The 21,338-nt window shown below is 39.6% G+C and overlaps 1 long non-coding RNA gene across 1 annotated transcript in view; it reads right to left on the bottom strand.

Moving 5' to 3' along the window:
- The window catches only part of LOC129651459 (uncharacterized), a 31,956-nt gene extending 12,815 nt beyond the window's left edge, over positions 1 to 19,141 (bottom strand). The window contains exon 1 of the long non-coding RNA XR_008714153.1: positions 19,019 to 19,141. This is a non-coding gene — a long non-coding RNA (uncharacterized LOC129651459). The remainder of the gene's footprint in view (positions 1 to 19,018) is intronic.
- Positions 19,142 to 21,338: the final 2,197 nt, after the last annotated feature.

Genomic DNA, 21,338 nt, shown 5'->3' on the forward strand with positions numbered 1-21,338 from the left:
AGGGATGTCCAAGTCGTAATCCCCAAAACCGGCAAAGGTGACCTTATGTGGAAAAATGACCTTTGCACATGTAATTATGGATTCCGAGATGAGATCACCCTGGATTCAGGGTGGCCCCTTGTTTGTGCTCAATCGCTCAGTTGTGTCTGACTCTTTGCAACCCCGTAAACTGTAGCCCACCAGGCTCTTCCATTCATAGAATTTTCCAGGCAAGAATCCTGGAATGGGTTGCCATTTCCTATTTCACTCCCCTCCCGCCTCCTTTTTTACCTATATCAGCCAGAAGCACACAAGGAAAGAAATTGTTTCTGTGAATTGTTTCATGGAAGACAGTTCTTAGGCTAAGAGGGAAAACCAGCCATTCTGTTAGATAAGAGAGAAATAATTTTTTAGTATATTGACTGAAATGTTGATATTTATTTGTGATAGTGGTGGGAGATGTGCTTTAATTTGACCAAAAAATGACAGATGAACAAATGTGAGTGGCTGGACAGTTCACACATGAGGATTCCTGGAAATATTTGTGGAAACCAACTACTGTTGAATGCAGAAGGCAGTCCATTTTAGTGGGCACCAGAGGGAGTTATTCTGTTTATTCATCTGCCAAGTTATATAAGCTGTCGTTTCAGAGCCTAAAAGTCCCATAGACTGAAGGGTGTTGGGGAGAGGAACCAAGAGAAAAGATAGGCTTGAGAACTACTTCTAAGAAAGAAGTTTGGTATGGTTCCTGGTAACCTGAACTGGCTAGAAGCAAAAACCTTTCCAAGTTGTACATTTGTATTAAGTCGCTTCAATTGTGTCCGATTCTGTGCAACCCCATGGACTGTAGCCCACCAGCCTCCTCTGTCCATGGGAATCTCCAGGCAAGAATACTGGCGTGGGTTGCCATGCCCTCCTCCAGGGGATCTTCCCCACTGAGGGATAGAACCTAAGTCTCCTACATCTCCTGCATTGGCAGATGGCTTCTTTACCATTAGTGCCACCTGGGACATCCACCCAAGTTGTAGGGGATTTTCTTGTCAAAGAAACCAAATTCCGGCACAAAAAACCTTTGACATTTATTGCTAGAACTGCCACCAGATCCCCAAACTTGCCTAAGCAGAAAGCAGTCTGCCAAAACCTTACAGCCAGCATGGAATGTATAACTAACATCCACTTTACCTGTGACTATCCAGGAAAATGAAGTAGGAAAAACCATGCAGAATACAGTTGAGGTTCATAGAGGACAAAGTTCCTGGTTGCTAGTTCTCAGATGAGAACCGGGATCTAATCAAGTAACTTTTCCATCTCTGCCAGGGCAGGTCCTCATGGTGTTCCCACCCCCACCGCACCCCCATAGCTACCCCTCTCTGAATGTTCAGGTATTTTTTATGACGGATATCTTGTCCCTGCTCTGTAACTGTACAATGGAGGGGTGAAGGGACAAGGGCATATGATCATTTATTTTTTTATTTATTATTTAATTTTTTTATTTTATTATTAATAGAGAATAGGACCAATTCAATGTACCTGACAGCAAGATCCTGGGTTCTGAGCTCAGAGCAGAGACCTTTAAGGTGTTGGGAACTGTCTGAACCAAAATTTAGAAGCAGTGTGTGCTTGAATCATCAAGTGGAAGAAAGCAAAGCCACGTGAACATATCAATGAGAAATGTATTGCTGTTAGGCCACTGAAATTGGAGAATTATTAAGAAATAACAGGACCGGTGTTGCCCTAAGTTGATGGTTCTCAAACTTATAGTCATTTTCAGTCCTTAGAAAGTTTTTATTTAAGACACTTTTTTCCTAATCATGGACTCTGCATTAAATTATAACACCAAAGATATAATCTATACCTATTAATTTACTGTAAGTATCTGTGCTTCATACAGTGAGATTCACCTCCTTCCTGACCCAAAACCAATTTTTGTCCCCTTGGGGGCACTGTTGCCCTGGTTAAGAAGGAGTGCTCTACATGAGACCAATATCTGTCTCATTCCCACCTCTCTCACCTCAAATTTCCCTCCTATCTCTGCATACTGATAATTTATTTTAGCCTTCTTTTAATTCCTTGAGTGTACCAAGCTCTTCTGAACCTTAAGACCTTTTCTCCTTGCTTCCTTTTTTTCCCCTTACTTCCTTTTTTCCCCATCCTCTAATTTTTAATATTTCTTAACATTTCTCAGTGATACTTTTGCCTAGAAACCTGGTTTTAAAGTAGTTCTCTTTAAAGTATTTCTCTCTTAGTGCTCTTGTTTTCTGGAGGACCACTTAAGACAATTTATAATACTTAAGTGTTTTGATACTTAATGTCTGTTTTACTCATTACAAGACACTCCATGTATACTGAGAACCTAGTGTTGAAATAAGTTTCTAAGTCCAAGATGGAGCTGCTTGGTGTGCTGTGTCAGAAAACTGAAATTCAGATAAATTTAGTGTCCCTGTAAATGATCTACTTGACCAGAAATGTAGTATGTGTATCCAGGCAGCTGATTCTCGATTGCCAATAATCTTTGAAGATTTTCTGGTTCCAAACAAGGTCGGATATACAACCCCAGCCAACCAACTTAAGTCAAATCCCTTTTCCTTATTCCCCGACTGACCTGCTAGCTTTTAAGGAAACTCCTGACCTCCAAGCCAATCATGCCCTGTTTCCAAATGGCTATTTCCAACATTTTATAAAACTTACTCTTCCCAAATATTTGATGACAAATTTAAATTATAATGGAGTGATCACAGTTCAGGCACACAAAAGTAGAGGCTCTGGTCTCAAACACGTCTCTGCACCACTGAGAACTTGAACTTTCTTTGAACTGTTCTGGTTCCAAGGACATTGCGAACTGTATTCAGAACACCTGCCAGCTGCAACCTTGTGGTCTTAAGGTCTCCCTTGTAACTATGCAGCATTTTTGGATCCCAACCAATCTTTACTTAACAAGCATCCCAATTCTTGCCAGCTCCAATTATAATTCTTGATTAACAAGTCATGTAACTAAGGTGTAACTTGGCAACTTTTTTGCCTTTATAAGCCTCCCCCATTTTGTAGTCCAAGGGAACACGATTCAAGTCCTTCTAGAATCTGTGTTTCCCCACATTGCAGCCCTAGATAAGCCCCAAATAAACACCTTTTAATTTCAATCAGGTCTCTGTTTCTGAAATTTTGGCTAACACATCCATTGGGAAGTGTTCCACTATTTGTGAGACACTGTACTCACCCAATCCATGGATTGTTTTCCCTTGAATAAAGGATATCAAACTGACTATGAAACTGAACAGAACATTATGGAGCCTTCTTAGGGCTTCTTAGGTGGCACTAGTGGTAAAGAACCCACCTGAAATGCAGGAGACATAAGAGACTCTGGTTCGATCACTGGGTTGGGAAGATCCCTTGGAGGAGGGCATGACAATCCACTCCAATAATCTTGCCTGGAGAACCCCATGGACAGAGGAACCTGGTGGGCTACAGTCCATGGGGTTGCAAAGAAATGGACATGACTGAGCAACTTAACACACATATACACTTAGGTATAAGCCCCTCTGTATCCTTCACTTCTTGTTTGGTTTTCCTGGAGCTTCACAGAGCAGACTCAAACACTAGATGATTATACAAGTGGAAAAGGCAGAAACGAAGGAAAGCAGTCAAGCAAGAGACGTAACAGAAGCTTGAACAATAGTCACAGGACTCCTAGTTCCTCCTAAAGGGATATAGTAACAATCTGAGGCAGATCTTTGAGTTGTTCTGTGAAACTAAGACCCTCACCTGGTGGGGAATGGTGACTCCATGCAGATCACAAGCATGTAGATCTCAGACTGGTTGGAACCAGAAAGTCAATGATTAAAGTTCTCTAAACATCACCCTGTTACTTCACCACCAACCAATCAGAAGAATGTCCATAAGCTGATCACACATTCTCCAACTCTCACTCCAAATGTTGCCTTTAAAAACTCTTCCCTGAGTATGTACAACTGAATCACTTTGCTGTACATCTGAAACTAAGACAACATTGTGAACCAACTATGTGCCATATGTGTGCTCAGTCGTTCAGTCATTTCCATCTCTGTGTGACTCCATGAACTGTAGTCCACCAGCCTCCTCTGTCCACAGGTTTTCCCAGGCAAAACTACTGAAATGGATTGCCATTTCCTTCTCTGGAGGGTCTTCCTGACCCAGGCATCAAACTCAAGTCTCCTGTATTGGCAGGCGAATTCTCTACCACTAAGCCACCTAGGAAGCCCCAGCATATTATAGCCCATGGGCCAAATCTCACTCAGGGCCCATTTTTATAATTCAAATTGTATGGGGACACAGCCATATCGTTTATGTATTGTCTGTGGCTGTGTCTGCACCACAACCATAGAGTAAAGTAATTCTGCTTAATAACAGGGTTGAATAGTTACACATCAACAGTGTTTAGCAGTGGCATCAGAGACCCAAGGACCCTCAAAGCCTAAAATGCTCACCATCTGACTGATTGCAAAGACAGTTCACTGACTCCTGCTGTATAACATCACTGAAGCTGCTAGATCACATGACCCAAGTGATGGCATCTACAAACCAAGGGCAACCCCAGGCCAACAGCAAGGAAGAAAAGTGAACCTCAATCCTGCAACTGCAAGGAACTAAATTCTATCAACATTTGAATATTCTTGCCAATAAACTAAACAAAGTGTTACAAAACTTTCCGCTTAATATAGCCAAAATGGGTCTGGCACTCTATGTATTGTAAAGAGAGACAGGGAGTGTGTGTGTGATATTTTAATTACTTTTCTATTATGAAAAATTTTTTTAAATTAATATGATTGCTATAGTCTGAGTGTTCATGTCGCCATAAAATTCATACATTGAAATCCTAATCCTCAAAGATAATATTGTTATGAGATGGAGCCAGTGGGAGGTGCTTAAGTTATTAGGGCAAAGCCCTCTGAATGGACTTTGCCCTAATAATAAAAGAGCCTTCAGAGAGGTCCCTAGCCCTTTACACTCTATGAAGACACAGCCAAGAGGTATTCATGGTTAAACAGGCAGAAGAGTACTCACCAGATTATGACCATATTGACTCCCTGATCTTGGACTTCCAGCCTCTGGATCCGTAAGAAATAAATTTCTGTTGTTTACAAGCTTCCCAGTTTACGGTATTTGGGGATAGCTGCCCAAATAGACAAAGATGATGACCATAATCAGAACAATTGGGACATTTCTTTGTAGTGGTCTTTATGAGCATGTGAAATACCTGGTTTTTACTTATATACATCTTCTTTTTATTCATATGTATATAAAGTAATAATGTCTAATGCTATGCTAAGTCACTTCAGTCGTGTCCGACTCTGTGCGACCCCATAGACGGCAGTCCACCAGGCTCCCCCGTCCCTGGGATTCTCCAGGCAAGAACACTGGAGTGGGTTGCCATTTCCTTCTCCAATGCATGAAAGTGAAAAGTGAAAGTGAAGTCGCTCAGTCGTGCCCGACTCTTAGCAACCCCTTGGATTGCAGCCTAACAGGCTCCTCTGTCCATGGGATTTTCCAAGCAAGAGTACTGGAGTGGGGTGCCATTGCCCGGAGAAGGCAATGGCACCCCACTCCAGTACTCTTGCTTTAAAGATCTATTTTATATTTTAATTGCCAGCATTTTCCTGTATGAGTGTACTTTTTTTTTTTACTGTTATGCTTAACTATGAGTCAGAGATAAAAATATCTACTTGTTTCAAGGAAATTATTTTTCCTTCTCATTTGTTATAGACACAGTTAAAAGAAAACCTGCTATTATTTTATTTGTTCTAATTTGGGGAGTAAATATATATTTTGGGCTTCCCTGATGGCTCAGTCAGTAACGAATCTGCCTGCAATGCAGGAGATAAGAGTTCAATCCCTGGGTTGGGAAGAACCCTTAGAGAAGGGGATGGCAACCTACTCCAGTATTCTTGCCTGGAAAATCCCATGGACTTAGGAGCCTGGTGGAATACAGTCCATAGGATCACAAAGAGTCAGACACAAAAAAAGCAACCAAGCACACATGTACACATATACTTTACTGACCTTAATTTAACCTTATAAGTTCTATTCTACACTCTATTTTTTATATGCTTGGTTTTTTTATTTTGTTTTTACATAAAAATTTACTTTTAGACTGTTTATCTTTTATCTTTAAAGATTCCTCTCACCAACAAGTAGTAGGAGAGAAACACTTACTCCTTGGCTTCCCCCACCAAAACTCCTGTCTGGTTGATAGGAGTAATACTAAGTTAGGTGAATTGCCAAGGTAACACAGCAAGTCAGGGGAGAACCAGACTGTCTTAAACACAGTAAGTAGTGTGTCCCTACTTAAACACTTGAGTAGTGTCTTAAAACGGAGAAGGCGATGGCACCCCACTGCAGTACTCTTGCCTGGAAAATCCCATGAACAAAGGAGCCTGGTGGGCTGCAATCCATGGGGTCGCGAAGAGTCAGACACAACTGAGCGACTTCACTTTCACTTTTCACTTTCATGCATTGGAGAAGGAAATGACAACCCACTCCAGTGTTCTTGCCTGGAGAATCCCAGGGACGGGGTGGGGGGGTGCCTCGTGGGCTGCCATCTATGGGGTCACACAGAGTAGGACACGACTGAAGCAACTTAGCAGCAGCAGCAGCAGTGTCTTAAAAACTACTTTTAAACTTACTCAGTGACATTTTAAAAGCTAGAAATGGCACAAATGACAGAGTAATGAACTTATCTATTCCTAAAAGTCAGTATGCTATATAAAATAAGTTGCGGGATGCTTATACAAGACAGAGGGAAAAAAATTTTTTTAAGAAAAACAGAATTTTTAGTTTCCAGGTAATAATTAATCAGATCATATCATGTAAAATACCTGAGGTGTCCTGGAAACTCAGAAATATTAAATATTGAGTATATAGGGTGTCTCTCATAACTTTTAATTCACTATCCTCTACATGCATTATATGCAGAGTTTTCTTAGTTCATCAAGCATAATAAAGTAGGATAAAGCATCACTATGTTTGAAAGTACTTTGCTCACCATTTTTGAGAGTCTGGGCGTACCAGAGAGAGGGACTGTTTTTGGAAAGGAATTTTTGATCTCTATCAATTGGAGGTACTCAGGCAATCTGAAGCAGCAGCTCATCAGAAGCAAAGTAGTCGAATCAGTGGTGTACTTGGGCAGGCTCATCTCAGCTTGCAAGAGTGCACTATTACATTTTCAGAAATACTGTGAACTTGTTAGGATTATGATATGTGTGTGTGTGTTTATATGAGTGTGTTAAAAATATATACATATATATGTATAATATGTGTATTATATATAATGTTTATCTGTGCTATGTATATATATATATATATAACATATGTGTATATATCATATATGTGTTTATACATAGTGTATACATATGTATATACAAAACAAGTTGTATTGAAAGCAAAGACAACAATTTGGGAAAATATTTTTCCCTTTCTACAATACAATTGGGCTTCCCTGGTGGCTCAGGAGGTAAAGAATCTGCCTGCAATGCAGGAGACCCAAGTTCGATCCCTGGCTCAGGAGGATCCCTTGGAGAAGGGCATGCCAACCCACTCCAGTATTCTTGCCTGGGAAATCCCATGGACAGAAGATCCTGGTGGGCTATAGCCCATGGGGTTGCAAAGAGTTGGACACAACTGAGCAACTAACACTGCCCATAATACAACTAGACAGAAGTACAGATATAAGGAGAATATTTATTAATCTGTATATATATTTATATATGTATAAAACTTGTTTTACTGTGTCTCAGATAAGAATTCCAAGGGCTAAGTTTTTATAGATGCTATGACAGCCAGTGTAGAATTGAACCGGAAGTGATTGAGAGAAAAGACATTCACAGTAGGAAGTACATAATTCATGAAGGCACAGATGGGTTCGTGAACTTCAGAGACAATAAACAGCTTTGTTGACTTCAGTGTGAAAAGAAGAAAAATTGGGAAATAAGAGATGAAATTGTTTAAGAGTATATACTGGAGCATGTATTTAATGAAAGGCTTGAATATTTAGGGCATTTAAAGTATCCTTAAATGTCTACTACTGCGGGCAGGAATCCCTCAGAAGAAATGGAGTAGCCATCAGGGTCAACAAAAGCGTCCGAAATGCAGTACTTGGATGCAATCTCGAAAATGACAGAATGATCTCTGTTCGTTTCCAAGGCAAACCCTTCAATATCACAGTAATCCAAGTCTATGCCCCAACCAAAAATGCTGAAGAAGCTGAAGTTGAATGGTTCTATGAAGACCTACAAGACCTTTTAGAACTAACACTCAAAAAAGATGTCCTTTTCATTATAGGGGACTGGAATGCAAAAGTAGGAAGTCAAGAAACACCTGGAGTAACAGATAAATTTGGCCTTGGAATACAGAATGAAGCAGGGCAAAGGCTAATAGAGTTTTGCCAAGAAAATGCACTGGTCATAGCAAACACCCTCTTCCAACAACACAAGAGAAGACTCTACACGTGGTCATCACCAGATGGTCAACACCGAAATCAGATTGATTATATTCTTTGCAGCCAAAGATGGAGAAGCTCTATACAGTCAGCAAAAACAAGACCAGGAGCTGACTGTGGCTCAGACCATGAACTCCTTATTGCCAAATTCAGAAACTTAAATTGAAGAAAGTAGGGAAAACCAGTAGACCATTGAGGTATGACCTAAATCAAATCCCTTATGATTATACAGTGGAAGTGAGAAATAGATTTAAGGGCCTAGATCTGATAGATAGAGTGCCTGATGAACTATGGACTGAGGTTCATGACATTGTACAGGAGACAGAGATCAAGACCATCCCCAAGAAAAAGAAATGCAAAAAAGCAAAATGGCTGTCTGGGGAGGCCTTACAAATAGCTGTGAAAAGAAGAGAAGTGAAAAGCAAAGGAGAAAAGGAAAGATATAAGCATCTGAATGCAGAGTTCCAAAGAATAGCAAGAAGAGATAAGAAAGCCTTCCTCACCAATCAATGCAAAGAAATAGAGGAAAACAACAGAATGGGAAAGATGAGAAATCGCTTCAAGAAAATTCGAGATACCAAGGGAATATTTCATGTAAAGATGGGCTCGATAAAGGACAGAAATGGTATGGACCTAACAGAAGCAGAAGATATTAAGAAGAGGTGGCAAGAATACACAGAAGAGGTGTACAAAAAAGATCTTCATGACCCAGATAATCACGACAGCGTAATCACTCATCTAGAGCCAGACATCCTGGAATGTGAAGTCAAGTGGGCCTTAGGAAGCATCACAACAAACAAAGCTAGTGGAGATGATGGAATTCCAGTTGAGCTATTTCAAATCCTGAAAGATGATGCTGTGAAAGTGTTGCACTCAATATGCCAGCAAATTTGGAAAACTCAGCAGTGGCCACAGGACTGGAAAAGGTCAGTTTTCATTCCAATCCCAAAGAAAGGCAATGCCAAAGAATGCTCAAACTACCGCACAATTGCACTCATCTCACATGCTAGTAAAGTAATGCTTAAAATTCTCCAAGCCAGGCTTCAGCAATACAGGAACCGTGAACTTCCAGATGTTCGAGCTGGTTTTAGAAAAAGCAGAGGAACCAGAGATCAAATTGCCAACATCTGCTGGATCACAGAAAAAGCAAGAGAGTTCCAGAAAAACATCCATTTCTGCTTTCTTGACTATGCCAAAGCCTTTGACTGTGTGGATCACAATAAACTGTGGAAAATTCTTCAAGAGATGGGAATACCAGAACACCTGACCTGCCTCTTGAGAAATCTGTATGCGGGTCAGGAAGCAACAGTTAGAACTGGACATGGAACAACAAACTGGTTCCAAATAGGAAAAGGAGTATGTCAAGGCTGTATATTGTCACCCTGCTTATTTAACTTATATGCAGAGTACATCATGAGAAACACTGGACTGGAAGAAACACAAGCTGGAATCAAGATTGCCGGGAGATATATTAGTAACCTCAGATACGCAGATGACACCACCCTTTTGGCAGAAAGTGAAGAGGAACTAAAAGGCCTCTTGATGAAAGTGAAAGCGGACAGTGAAAAAGTTGGCTTAAAGTTCAACCTTCAGAAAACGAAATCATGGCATCTGGTCCCATCACTTCATGGGAAATAGATGGGGAAACAGTGGAAACAGTGTCAGACTTTATTTTTCTGGGCTCCAAAATCACTGCAGATATTGACTGCAGCCCTGAAATTAAAAGACGCTTACTCCTTAGAAGGAAAGTTATGACCAATCTAGATAGCATATTGAAAAGCAGAGACATTATTTTGCCAACAAAAGTCCGTCTAGTCAAGGCTATGGTTTTTCCAGTGGTTGTGTATGGATGTGAGAGTTGGACTGTGAAGAAGGCTGAGCACCGAAGAACTGATGCTTTTGAACTGTGGTGTTGGAGAAGACTCTTGAGAGTCCCTTGGACTTCAAGGAGATCCAACCAGTCCATTCTGAAGATCAGCCCTGGGATTTCTTTGGAAGGACTGATGCTAAAGCTGAAACTCCAGTACTTTGGCCACCTCATGGGAAGAGTTGTCTCACTGGAAAAGACTCTGATGCTGGCAGGGATTGGGGGCAAGAGGAGAAGGGGACGACAGAGGATGAGATGGCTGGATGGCATCACTGACTCGATGGACGTGAGTCTGAGTGAACTCTGGGAGATGGTGATGGACAGGGAGGCCTGGCGTGCTGCGATTCATGGGGTTGCAGAGTCGGACACGACCGAGCGACTGAACTGAACTGAAGGTATCCTCAAATGAGTAAAATGTAGCCTAAGTCTCAGACAAGTAGGTCTAAACTGGAAAGTAGGAAGGGGTTTAATGGGACCTCCCTGGTGGCCCAGTGGCTAAGACTACACACTTCAAATGCAGTGCATGTGGGTTTGATTGCTAGTTGGGGAACTAAGATCCCACATGCTGTGTGGTATGGCAAAAGAAAAAGAAGAAGCTACTAAAAAAACTTTTCAAGAAAAATGTAATTTTCCCTTATTGTTTATTCGAGGTCCCTATCTCAGCTTTTTAGTTTTTTTAATCAAATGATTCAAACCTATATAAGGTAAGTACATCATGGATGGTGGGAGTGGGGTTTGCAGGCTGCACTTGGCTCCCACAACATGCCCTGAGGGGCAGCACAGCAAACAGTGGGAGGACATGGGCTCTAGAGCCTGTCTTCCTTGTGCCTAATGAAAAGTTAAGTACCTGTTAGTATCCTGAAAGTGCAAGTGTTAATAGCTCAGGCATGTGGACTCTGCAACCCCATGGACTGTAGCCCACCAGGCTCCTCTGTCCATGGAATACTCCAGACAAGAATATCGGAGTGGGTAGTCATTTCCTTTTCCAGGGATTCTTCCCAACCCAGGGATTGAACCCAGGTTTCTTGCATTGCAGGCAGATTCTTTACCATCTGAGCCACCTGCCTGGGGAAAATTACTTAATCGCTCATTCCTTACCTATCAAATGTGGATTATAGGATCTACCTCACAAGATAATCAGTTCAGTTCAGTCACTCAGTTGTGTTGTACTCTTTGCGACCCCATGGACTGCAACACGCCAGGCCTCCCTGTCTATCACCAACTCCTGGAGTTTACTCAAACTCATGTCCATTGATTCAGTGATGCCATCCAACCATCTCATCCTCTGTCATTCCCTTCTCCTCCTGCCTTCAATCTTTCCCAGCATCAAGGTCTTTTCAAATGAGTCAGTTTTGCACATCGGGTGGCCAAAGGATTGGAGTTTCAGCTTATCAGTCCTTCCAAAGAAATCCCAGGGCTGATTTCCTTTAGGATGAACTTGTTGGATCTCCTTGATGTCCAAGGGACTCTCAAGAGTCTTCTCCAACACCACAGTTCAAAAGCATCAGTTCTTTGGTGCTCAGCTTTCTTTATAGTCCAACTCTCATATCCATACATGACAACAGGAAAAACCATAGCTTTGGCTAGACGGACTTTTGTTGGCAAAGTAATGTCTCTGTTTTTTAATATGTTGTCTAGATTGGTCATAACTTTTCTTCCAAGATCTCTGTTCATTTCCAAGCAAACCATTCAATATCATGGTAATCCAAGTCTGTGCCACAACCAGTAAAGCTGAAGAAGCTGAAGTTGAATGGTTCTGTGAAGACCTACAGGATCTTTTCGAAATAGTACCCCAAAAGATGTCCTTTTCATTATAGGTGACTGGAATGCAAAAGTAGGAAGTCAAGAAATATGTGGAGTAACAGGCAAATTCAGCCTTGGAGTACAGAATGAAGCAGGGCAAAGGCTAACAGAGTTTTGCCAAGAGAATGCACTGGTCATAGCAAACACCCTCTTCCAACAACACAAGAGAAGACTCTACACGTGGTCATCACCAGATGGTGAATACCGAAATCATATTGATTATATTCTTTGCAGCCAAAGATGGAGAAGCTCTATACAGTCAGCAAAAACAAGACTGGGAGCTGACTGTGGCTTGGATCATGAACTCTTTATTGCCAAATTCAGACTTAAATTGAAGAAAGTAGGGAAAACCACTAGACGCAAGCTAAGTGCCATGTTAATTATTGAATGCTGCTTAAGGCACAATTTTGTTTCTGTGATTTAATTATAGTGCTTTGGTTGATTTATTTTGATTAGTACTGTTGGGAAAATCTAGAGTTTATTTTGTAATATTCTCTTAAAAACTTATAACATTATTTTCTCATAAATTATAAGTGGAAAAAATATATTTGCTATGGATGGGAAATTTATTTAGAAGAATTACATAAGACTTTCAAAACTTAATAAAAATAAATGCTTTAGGTTAGTAATAATTGTACTTTCTTGACATGATAAAACTGAGCTTACTCATAATATGTTTAAGGAACAATTCTTCACTGAAAATTCTTATAAATTAGAAAGCATGGCTGTCCCATAGAACTCATTTGAATTAGACCTTGTAAATAATTTCTAATACTGAAAAAAATGATAAACTTTGAAATGTTCTACATTTGTCTGTCCATTTTATAAGTTCATTTTATAATTTGAAAGTTTATCTTTGTTTATACACGAAAATTATTCTAAATGATGTAAATTATTACTCTTCAATACCATATAAATTATTGAACAGCTATAATTAATGAAGGTAATAAATTTAAATAGATCATAATGTGTCAATAAATACTACTCTTTTGTATCATAAATGTATAATTGTTTAATTTTTTGTCACAAAAACCTATAATTGACTTTTTTAATTTTATCTCATAACTGCAAACTAAAAACCCTTTCTATAATGACTGCTATAGTTTCATGCTAGCAAAGTTTTCATTACTGTGTTCCTGAAATACTTACTGAGATCCTCTATTATAAGGACCAAAATATTTTTGTTATCTCAACATGTGTTCTTAACTTTATAATTTGAGGATTATAAATATTATATACACATACATGTATAATAAGTGCCAACATGATGACTTAATCAGAACCAATAGATCAGGTTGGTGCTGTCAAGTCGTATTTGGGTTTATTCTTCTATATTCCCACTTACTCTCCGGGATTAAAACCCTATTCTCTGTTACCTAGGGGTTACAAGGTTTATTTTTCAGCAAGTGGCTACATGAGGTGATCTAAGGTCAATATCCAGAAAGTTGTTCTTAGAAAACCTACACTTGAAGATAAAAGGAAGAATAACTCATAAAAGGTTGCCTTGCCTCTGGACACAACAGGCACTTTTTGATTGACAAAGAAAGATCTACAGGAACAGAATCCTGGCACCATATTTAACGGTACACATACTCAAGAATTGGGACTCCCTGACAATAACCAGATTTTTCTACTTCTGGGGCAACTTGGGCCAGGTCAGAGAATTTTGTACTGTTATATGCAACCCCTCCTCTGAGTTTTAATTCCATTCCCTTCTTCTCCACTTGAAGTCCTCTCTTTTGGATGCTCAAAAATGTTTTGAAAGTAAAAAAAGAAAAAAATTCAGATTTTTTTTCTATAACAATCTTAATTTCTCCATGAAGTAGAAGCTGAGTTGACCTGTAAGAAATGACCTTGCTAAATACCAAACTCATGAATTAGCTGATGAAACTCAGTCAAGAAGAGAGAGGAATGTTAAATTGGGTCACAGGAGTTAATTGTTGGAGCAGCTACAGAATAAATAATGCACCCCTCACTGTAAGTCTTGCCATTTTTGTGATGATCTTGGACATAAATGGTTTCTTTTTTCTTTTTTTGATGGATTTGAATGTTTGAGAAGAGGCTTTTGGGGGGAGCTGTATTTATCAGTATGACAACTGATCATTGATGCATCAGTTGCATTGTGACAATAAAAATGTGTTTTTATGGAGGCTTTTTACTCATTCTTCCTGTAGGATAGCCAATGGTGAATTTTTAACAAGAAAGAAATCCAGGATCTTTCATCTGGAATTTAAATGAGTTGTTAAAATTTAGTTGGATAACACATCATAAGCAGTTAACTAAACTCAGTGTTGCTCTGGGTCAGATATTATAACAAGGAAAATACTTTATATAAACTCTATCTTTTAATATCATAACAGTATTAACTAAAATATTTGACCTCTTGGACAGTTTCCAGCTTCACAAAACAATGTTGCACATAGTTTGATAATAAACATGATCACACACACAACACACTCTTTGACTTTTTAGATAAGCTTGTGGGCTAGTGAAGTTTGAGAAATAAGATGACAGAGTTTAGTTCCTCTGAGGACTTCTTACACTTCAAATTATTTAAGAAATGGGAAATATAACTTGCTTTGTTTAATCTTAGAATAACCATAAAAAAGACCCAGTTATGTTGAGACTGAGCTATAGACCTATAGATACTTATATATAGATAAAAACATATATATAAATAAAATCCACTGGTAGAATTGGTGGGAATACCTCTCAGTGTCTTGCCAAGTGTTTTGATCTGAAATGACACTTTCCCCTCTAATATTAACATGAATTATTAAGTTTAGGATTTTTGTTAAACTCTGGTTTTATAGTATCATTCATTTTAAAAGTTGATTTATAATATTATATGAACTTATGGTGTCATAAATAGAGCCATTGTTGACAAATTACCCACTGCAAAATATGGGATACAGAATTAAAGTATAAAATTATTATTTCTGGTTCTGTCTAAACAAATACATTGCTTTTGAAATTAATGTTATGAGTCATATAATTAATTTTAAAAAGTTAATTTTTTTTAATCTGTAAGCATTCTGTTCATAAAAATTGATTACACTAATCCTGCAAAGATGAAAATAGGAACTTAGAACTCACCATTATTTTGCTCTCTGCTTGATTATAATTTCACACAGCTAGTGGTCAGCTGACTTTGCAGAGAAAAATGGCTTTGTTTAAGACACAGTACTGGAAAATGCTTTAGATTCAACCCAAATAGAAGGAAAATTGCATAAAAACCAGCTGTTGCGTTCTGATGTCTTCTCAGAGGTTTGGAGAAATAGGATTTCTCCCTCCCTCACAATAGGAAAAAAACATTGAAGATGTAAATTAATAATTTCAATTAGATAGTAAAAACCTCCATGGAAAAAAAATTGAAAATAAAAACAGGAACATGGAAGCACACTGCATCCACCAATCTGCTCACCTGAGACATAAGATGCTGAGTGGCATATAAGCTGGTAGGAAGAATAAACCAGAGTTGAATTGCCAAGTCTGAGAGTAGGTGAGCCTGAGAGAGACTCAGGCAAATTAAGTTTACACCGAAGAACCCCCAACAAGTACTTGCAGGAAAAACTGGAAAAAATCCTAAGAAAGTTTCCCTCCAGGTGTTGTCTGGGAGTGAAATGGCAGATACCAATATGCTAATACCAAATACCTAATGTCCACCCAATCTCATCTTCCCTATCTGCTGCTGCCAAGTCGCTTCAGTCGTGTCCGACTCTGTGCGACCCCATGGACTGCAGCCTACCAGGTTTCTCCGTCCATGGGATTCTCCAGGCAAGAACACTGGAGTGGGTTGCCATTTCCTTCACCTCCCTATCAGCCCTATGGAAATAAAGCCTTAATACACAAGGTCCTCAAACTCTGATGCCCAGGTACACAGATGGGAACACACCGTACTTAGGAGAAAAATGAGAAAAAGAAAACACTATCACTTGTGAAGGGTGAATGCATATCTAACACTAAGCAGGCACTCCCTCTGGACGAGGGCCGGGATCACTTGTGAATCAGACCTCACATCTGGGTCCCACTGTTTCCATTTACCTGCCTAAGACTGCAACTTGGGATAACTTCAGAGACTGTACCTTCCTGCCCGCCCCCCAAATCCCAACATCCAACCATCATATCACAAGATTTGAGGAAAAATAAAAGTGGAATAAAAGTGAGGGAAAGTGAAGGGTAAAATGTGAAATTTCATAAAGAAAAAAAGTAAAGCTAGAATTTGACGGTAAAACTGTATTAAATCCTGCTTAGCAAAGGCCAGAGAGTGTCCTTGAAAAATCTTTCTTATAGACTCTTCCTTAATTTCTCAATAGTATACATTTTTAACGGAAAGGGTTGCACTGATTTTTTTAGCTAAGACATAAAAGGGAAAAAAAAATAAAGTGGGGCATTTAATGAAGCTTCTCCAAGGGGGAATCAAGTGACCAATTTTATTTCAAGGGCCAGTTTCTCTAAATACTAAAGAAAAACCTTGCAGATTTTGGATTGATGGGCTGTATGACAGGGCTTCCCTATAGCTCAGACAGTAAAGAATCTGCCTACAATGCAGGAGATCTGGTTCAATCCCTGGGTCGGGAAGATCTCCTGGAGAAGGGAATGGCTACCCATTTCAGTATTCTTGCCTGGAGAATTCCATGGACAGAGGAGCTTAGAGGGCTACAGTCCATGGGGTCACAAAGAGTCAGACACGACTGAGTAACTAACATGCAACATGTCATATTTCCTGAAACTCTTATCCAACCTCTCACTGGGAAAAAACAGCTATCAAGTGCTAGGTACTTTTAATAACCTTCAAACATTTTGCCTGGCCCAGGCTGTCACCCTCCGACCTTTCAGAGAGAAACATTCTTCTCTCCTTGTGACATCACACCCACTATCTAAATGGGGTGGGGTAGGGGATTTACTCTAAAATAGACACTCTCCTGATGGCCTATTCCTGGACATTCCTGAGGACTCCTTGATCATTATCAGGTCATAGATAATTTAAACATTGATTTACTTGTACTCTTAATAGAAGTTACATGTCTAAGGAATGATCATACTTCTGGGTATAAATAATGCTGATTTTCCAACATTATTTGAGCTGAACTCCCCATACATCTCCCCAGGCTTGGAACACACCCTCTAAAACCAGAACCAAAAGAAGTACTGAAATGAGCAGCAAGATAAAAACCAAACAGAGAAATGAGTCATTAACCTTGTGTTACTCTTCTTAATCGTCCTATTTCCTAAGCTAAGAAAGAAAAGGGAAAAAAAAAAAATCCAAAGGGCAGGTATATAGATTTGTTCAAAATCTCAGGAGTTGAACTCTAGTAATCAGTTCCTACATTCTAATAGTTTAGTTCAGTACAGTCGCTCAGTCGTGTCTGACTCTTTGCGACCCCATGGACTGCAGCACGCCAGGCCTCCCTGTCCACCAACTCCCAGAGCTTACTCAAACTCATGTCTGAGTCAGTGATGGCATTCAACCATCTCATCCTCTGTTGTTCCCTTCTCCTCCCACCTTCAATCTTTCCCTGGATCAGGGTCTTTTCAAATGAGTTAGTTCTTCACATCAGGTGGCCAAAGGATTGGAGTTTCCGCTTCAACATCAGTCCTTCCAATGAATATTTAGGATTGATTTCCTTTAGGATGGACTGGTTGGATCTCCTTGCAGTCCAAGGGACTCTCAAGAGTCTTCTCCAACACCACAGTTCAAAAGCATCAATTCTTCGGTGCTCAGCTTTCTTTATAGTCCAACTCTCACATCCATACGTGACTACTGGAAAAACCATAGCTTTGACTAGACGGACCTTTGTTGGCAAAGTAATGTCTCTGCTTTTCAATATGCTGTCTGGATTGGTCATAACTTTCCTTCCAAGGAGTAAGTGTCTTTTAATTTCATGGCTGCAGTCAACATCTGCAGTGATTTTGGAGCCCAAAATAATGAAGTCTGCCACTGTTTCCACTGTTTCGCCATCTATTTCCCATGAAGTGCTGGGACCAGATGCCATGATCTTAGTTTTCTGAAAAGCTTTAAGCTGTAAGCCAACTTTTTCACTCTCCTCTTTCACTTTCATCAAGAGGTTGTTTAGTTCCTCTTCACTTTCTGCCATAAGGGTGGTGTTATCTGCATATCTGAGGTTACTGATATTTCTCCCAGCAATCTTGATTCCAGCTTGTGCTTCTTCCAGCCCAGTGTTTCTCATGATGTACTCTGCATATAAGTTAAATAACCAGGGTGACAACATACAGCCTTGATGTACTCCTTTTCCTATTTGGATCCAATCTGTTTTTCCATGTCCAGTTCTAACTGTTGCTTCCTGCCCTGCATACAGTACAAAACCCAAATATTCTTTTATTTTTGTTCATAATTTACAGCTATAAATCTGTTTTCTGTTATTTAACATCTTTCTTATTCAGTCATTTCTTTGCTCTCTCTTAGGAAAATCAGTAAAGTGCTCAACCAAGACCTGAGTTACCTTCCAAATTTTGTTTTTATTTTATATGTTGACCATCTGTTTTGGACTCAAGTTCAGCTGAGCTCTAGAACTGACTCCATCTCTCTACTTATTGTTTTATCTCCAATAAGCTATACACTTTCTGAGGAGAAGCAAAATTTCGTCAAAGTAAAGTGTATTCCTTGGGGCATAATTTATATCAAGGAGGTGCATTTCTCATTCCTGAAAAATTATAACAATTCAGAATTTTTCCAGGTTAGTAACTAAAAGATCATCAGATGACTCCTGGCTCTCATTGGCTATAGCAGGCAATTGGTCCCCAAATGTATTAATTCTCTATTGCAACAACAAATTAGCACACACTTAGGTGCTCAAAACAACATACATTTATAATGTCATAATGCCTGTGGGTCAGGAGTCCAGGCATGGCTTAGATGAGTGCTTTGCTCAGGATCTTACCAGCTGAAATCAAAGTATCTGCCACATTGTAGTCCTGTCTAGAATTGGAAGGACTCTTCCAAGCTCATTAGCTTTTTGTGGTTATAGCATTGATGTCCTCAGCTCTGGAGGCTGGTGCTCTCCACTGGCGCCCTTCAACCTGGCTGTGTCTTTTTCTTTGAGGACAGCAGGAGAGCTTCCTGCTTTTACAGCTTTCATCTGATTAAGTCAGTCCTACCCAAAATCTTGTCCCTTTTGAATCACTCAGTCAACTAACTAATTAGGGAATCTCAGTTACACCCGTAAAATATTTTCACCTTTGCCATGTAACAAAATCTAATCACACAAGTGCTATTTATCATTTTCACAGGCCCTTATCTACACACAAGGGAAGACAATTATACCAGGGTTATATCAGGAAATTTGGGGGGCTGTTTTAAGCATTCTGCCTACCACATCAATTTTCAGAAATTGCCAATACTGTATGACTTAACCACATCTTTGTTAACCAAATCTCTTACCTGGGAGTTTAAACATGAATAGGATGCTTGGGGCTGGTGCACTGGGACGACCCAGAGGGATGGAATGGGGAGGGAGGAGGGAAGAGGGTTCAGGATGGGGAACACATGTATACCTGTGGTGGATTCATTTTGATATTTGGCAAATCTAATACAGTTATGTAAAGTTTAAAAATAAAATAAAATTTAAAAAAAAAAAAAAATAAACATGAATAGGCATTTTGTGCTTTAAAAAATTAGCTCCTCAATAACCTCTCACAAAGCGCTGTTTAGTGGCTAAGCTGTGTCCAACTCTTTGCGACCCCATGGACTGTACCCCACCAGGTTCCTCTGTCCATGGAGTTTTCCAGGCAAGAACACTGGAGTGGGTTCCTTCTCCAGGGGATCTTCCCAACCCAGGGAATGAACCCACATCTACTACATTGACAAGCAGATTCTTTACCACTGAGCCACCAGGGAAGCCCCACTATAGGCCTACCTTGTCACTAATCTCACTACCTATTCATCCATAAGAGATCTGAACAAGCCCTCAGTGTTCTGACTCAACTTTATGGAATTATCACAGATCAGTATCAGGCAACGGTTTTCCATTAGCCCAGTATCAAAGTTCTACTCATTTAAAGCTGATTGCCACAGTTGCCACATCAAAGAGGCTTCTGCTAACATAATTTATTTTAGGGTTTGTCTTAAACTTAATGGTTTAAGCTGCTGAATTTTGCGGCCCACCAAAACTATGCAATATTTACCAGTAGGAAGGCTACTTCCTATCAAGTCATATTACTTACTGTATTTCCATTCATCATTGTAATACTTTAAATTCTACTTTTCTTGCACAGAAGGAAACCTCATTAGTCCCTAACTGCTGGTTTTCAAATATCTGATAGATTTATCAAGATAATCCTAATAACTTTATTAAAATATGCCAGAAACCTAGATTTAATCTTGTTTGTAGATCATATCTTAACAATGGAACCAGAAAATATCAGGCAGGGTACATTATAACAGATCTCAACTTACCACTAGAATATGATCCCTTTCCAGAAGCAAAATTCGCCCAGATGACAAAGTTGGTCTGATCCCCATAAGCTTCCTGGCTAAATGAAAAAAGTAGGGTGTTTATACACACACTAATGGTAGAAACACTTTGGAAATAGTCTATTATTTCTAAAAGCTTTACAATAGAGATGCTTCATCTACGGAGGAATCCTAATTTAGAATGATCAGCATATTAGGGACATTTTAATAGCTCTAATTTTTTTAAGGAATTGGCTATTTTCAAGATAGACGCCCATTCATAAAGAGATACTCAAGCCAAAGGAAATGACCTTGTTGATCATTATGCCAAACAGGCAGTCACTATTAAGACCCCAAACCTCACAATACTAAAAGAGACCATGTCTTTGGAGAATATCAAAGAGAATATTATGAAATATTATACAATGTCAGCCTTTAGTCCAGAGTAAGAAAAAACATATTTATTACATGGAAATAACTCCTTCTACTTCTTTGGAGGGAATGATGCTGAAGCTGAAACTCCAGTACTTTGGCCACCTGGTGCGAAGAGTTGACTCATTGGAAAAGACTCTAATGCTGGGAGGGATTGGGGGCAGGAGGAGAAGGGGACGACAGAGGATGAGATGGCTGGATGGCATCACTGACTCGATGGACGTGAGTCTGAGTGAACTCCGGGAGTTGGTGATGGACAGGGAGGCCTGGCGTGCTGCGATTCATGGGGTCACGAAGAGTTGGACATGACTGAGCGACTGAACTTACTTACTTATTTACAGTTAGAGTGGCTGCTTATAGCCTCAGATGAAAATCTT

This window comes from Bubalus kerabau, chromosome 4, assembly GCF_029407905.1.
Source record: "Bubalus kerabau isolate K-KA32 ecotype Philippines breed swamp buffalo chromosome 4, PCC_UOA_SB_1v2, whole genome shotgun sequence".
Classification (NCBI taxonomy): domain Eukaryota; kingdom Metazoa; phylum Chordata; class Mammalia; order Artiodactyla; family Bovidae; genus Bubalus; species Bubalus kerabau.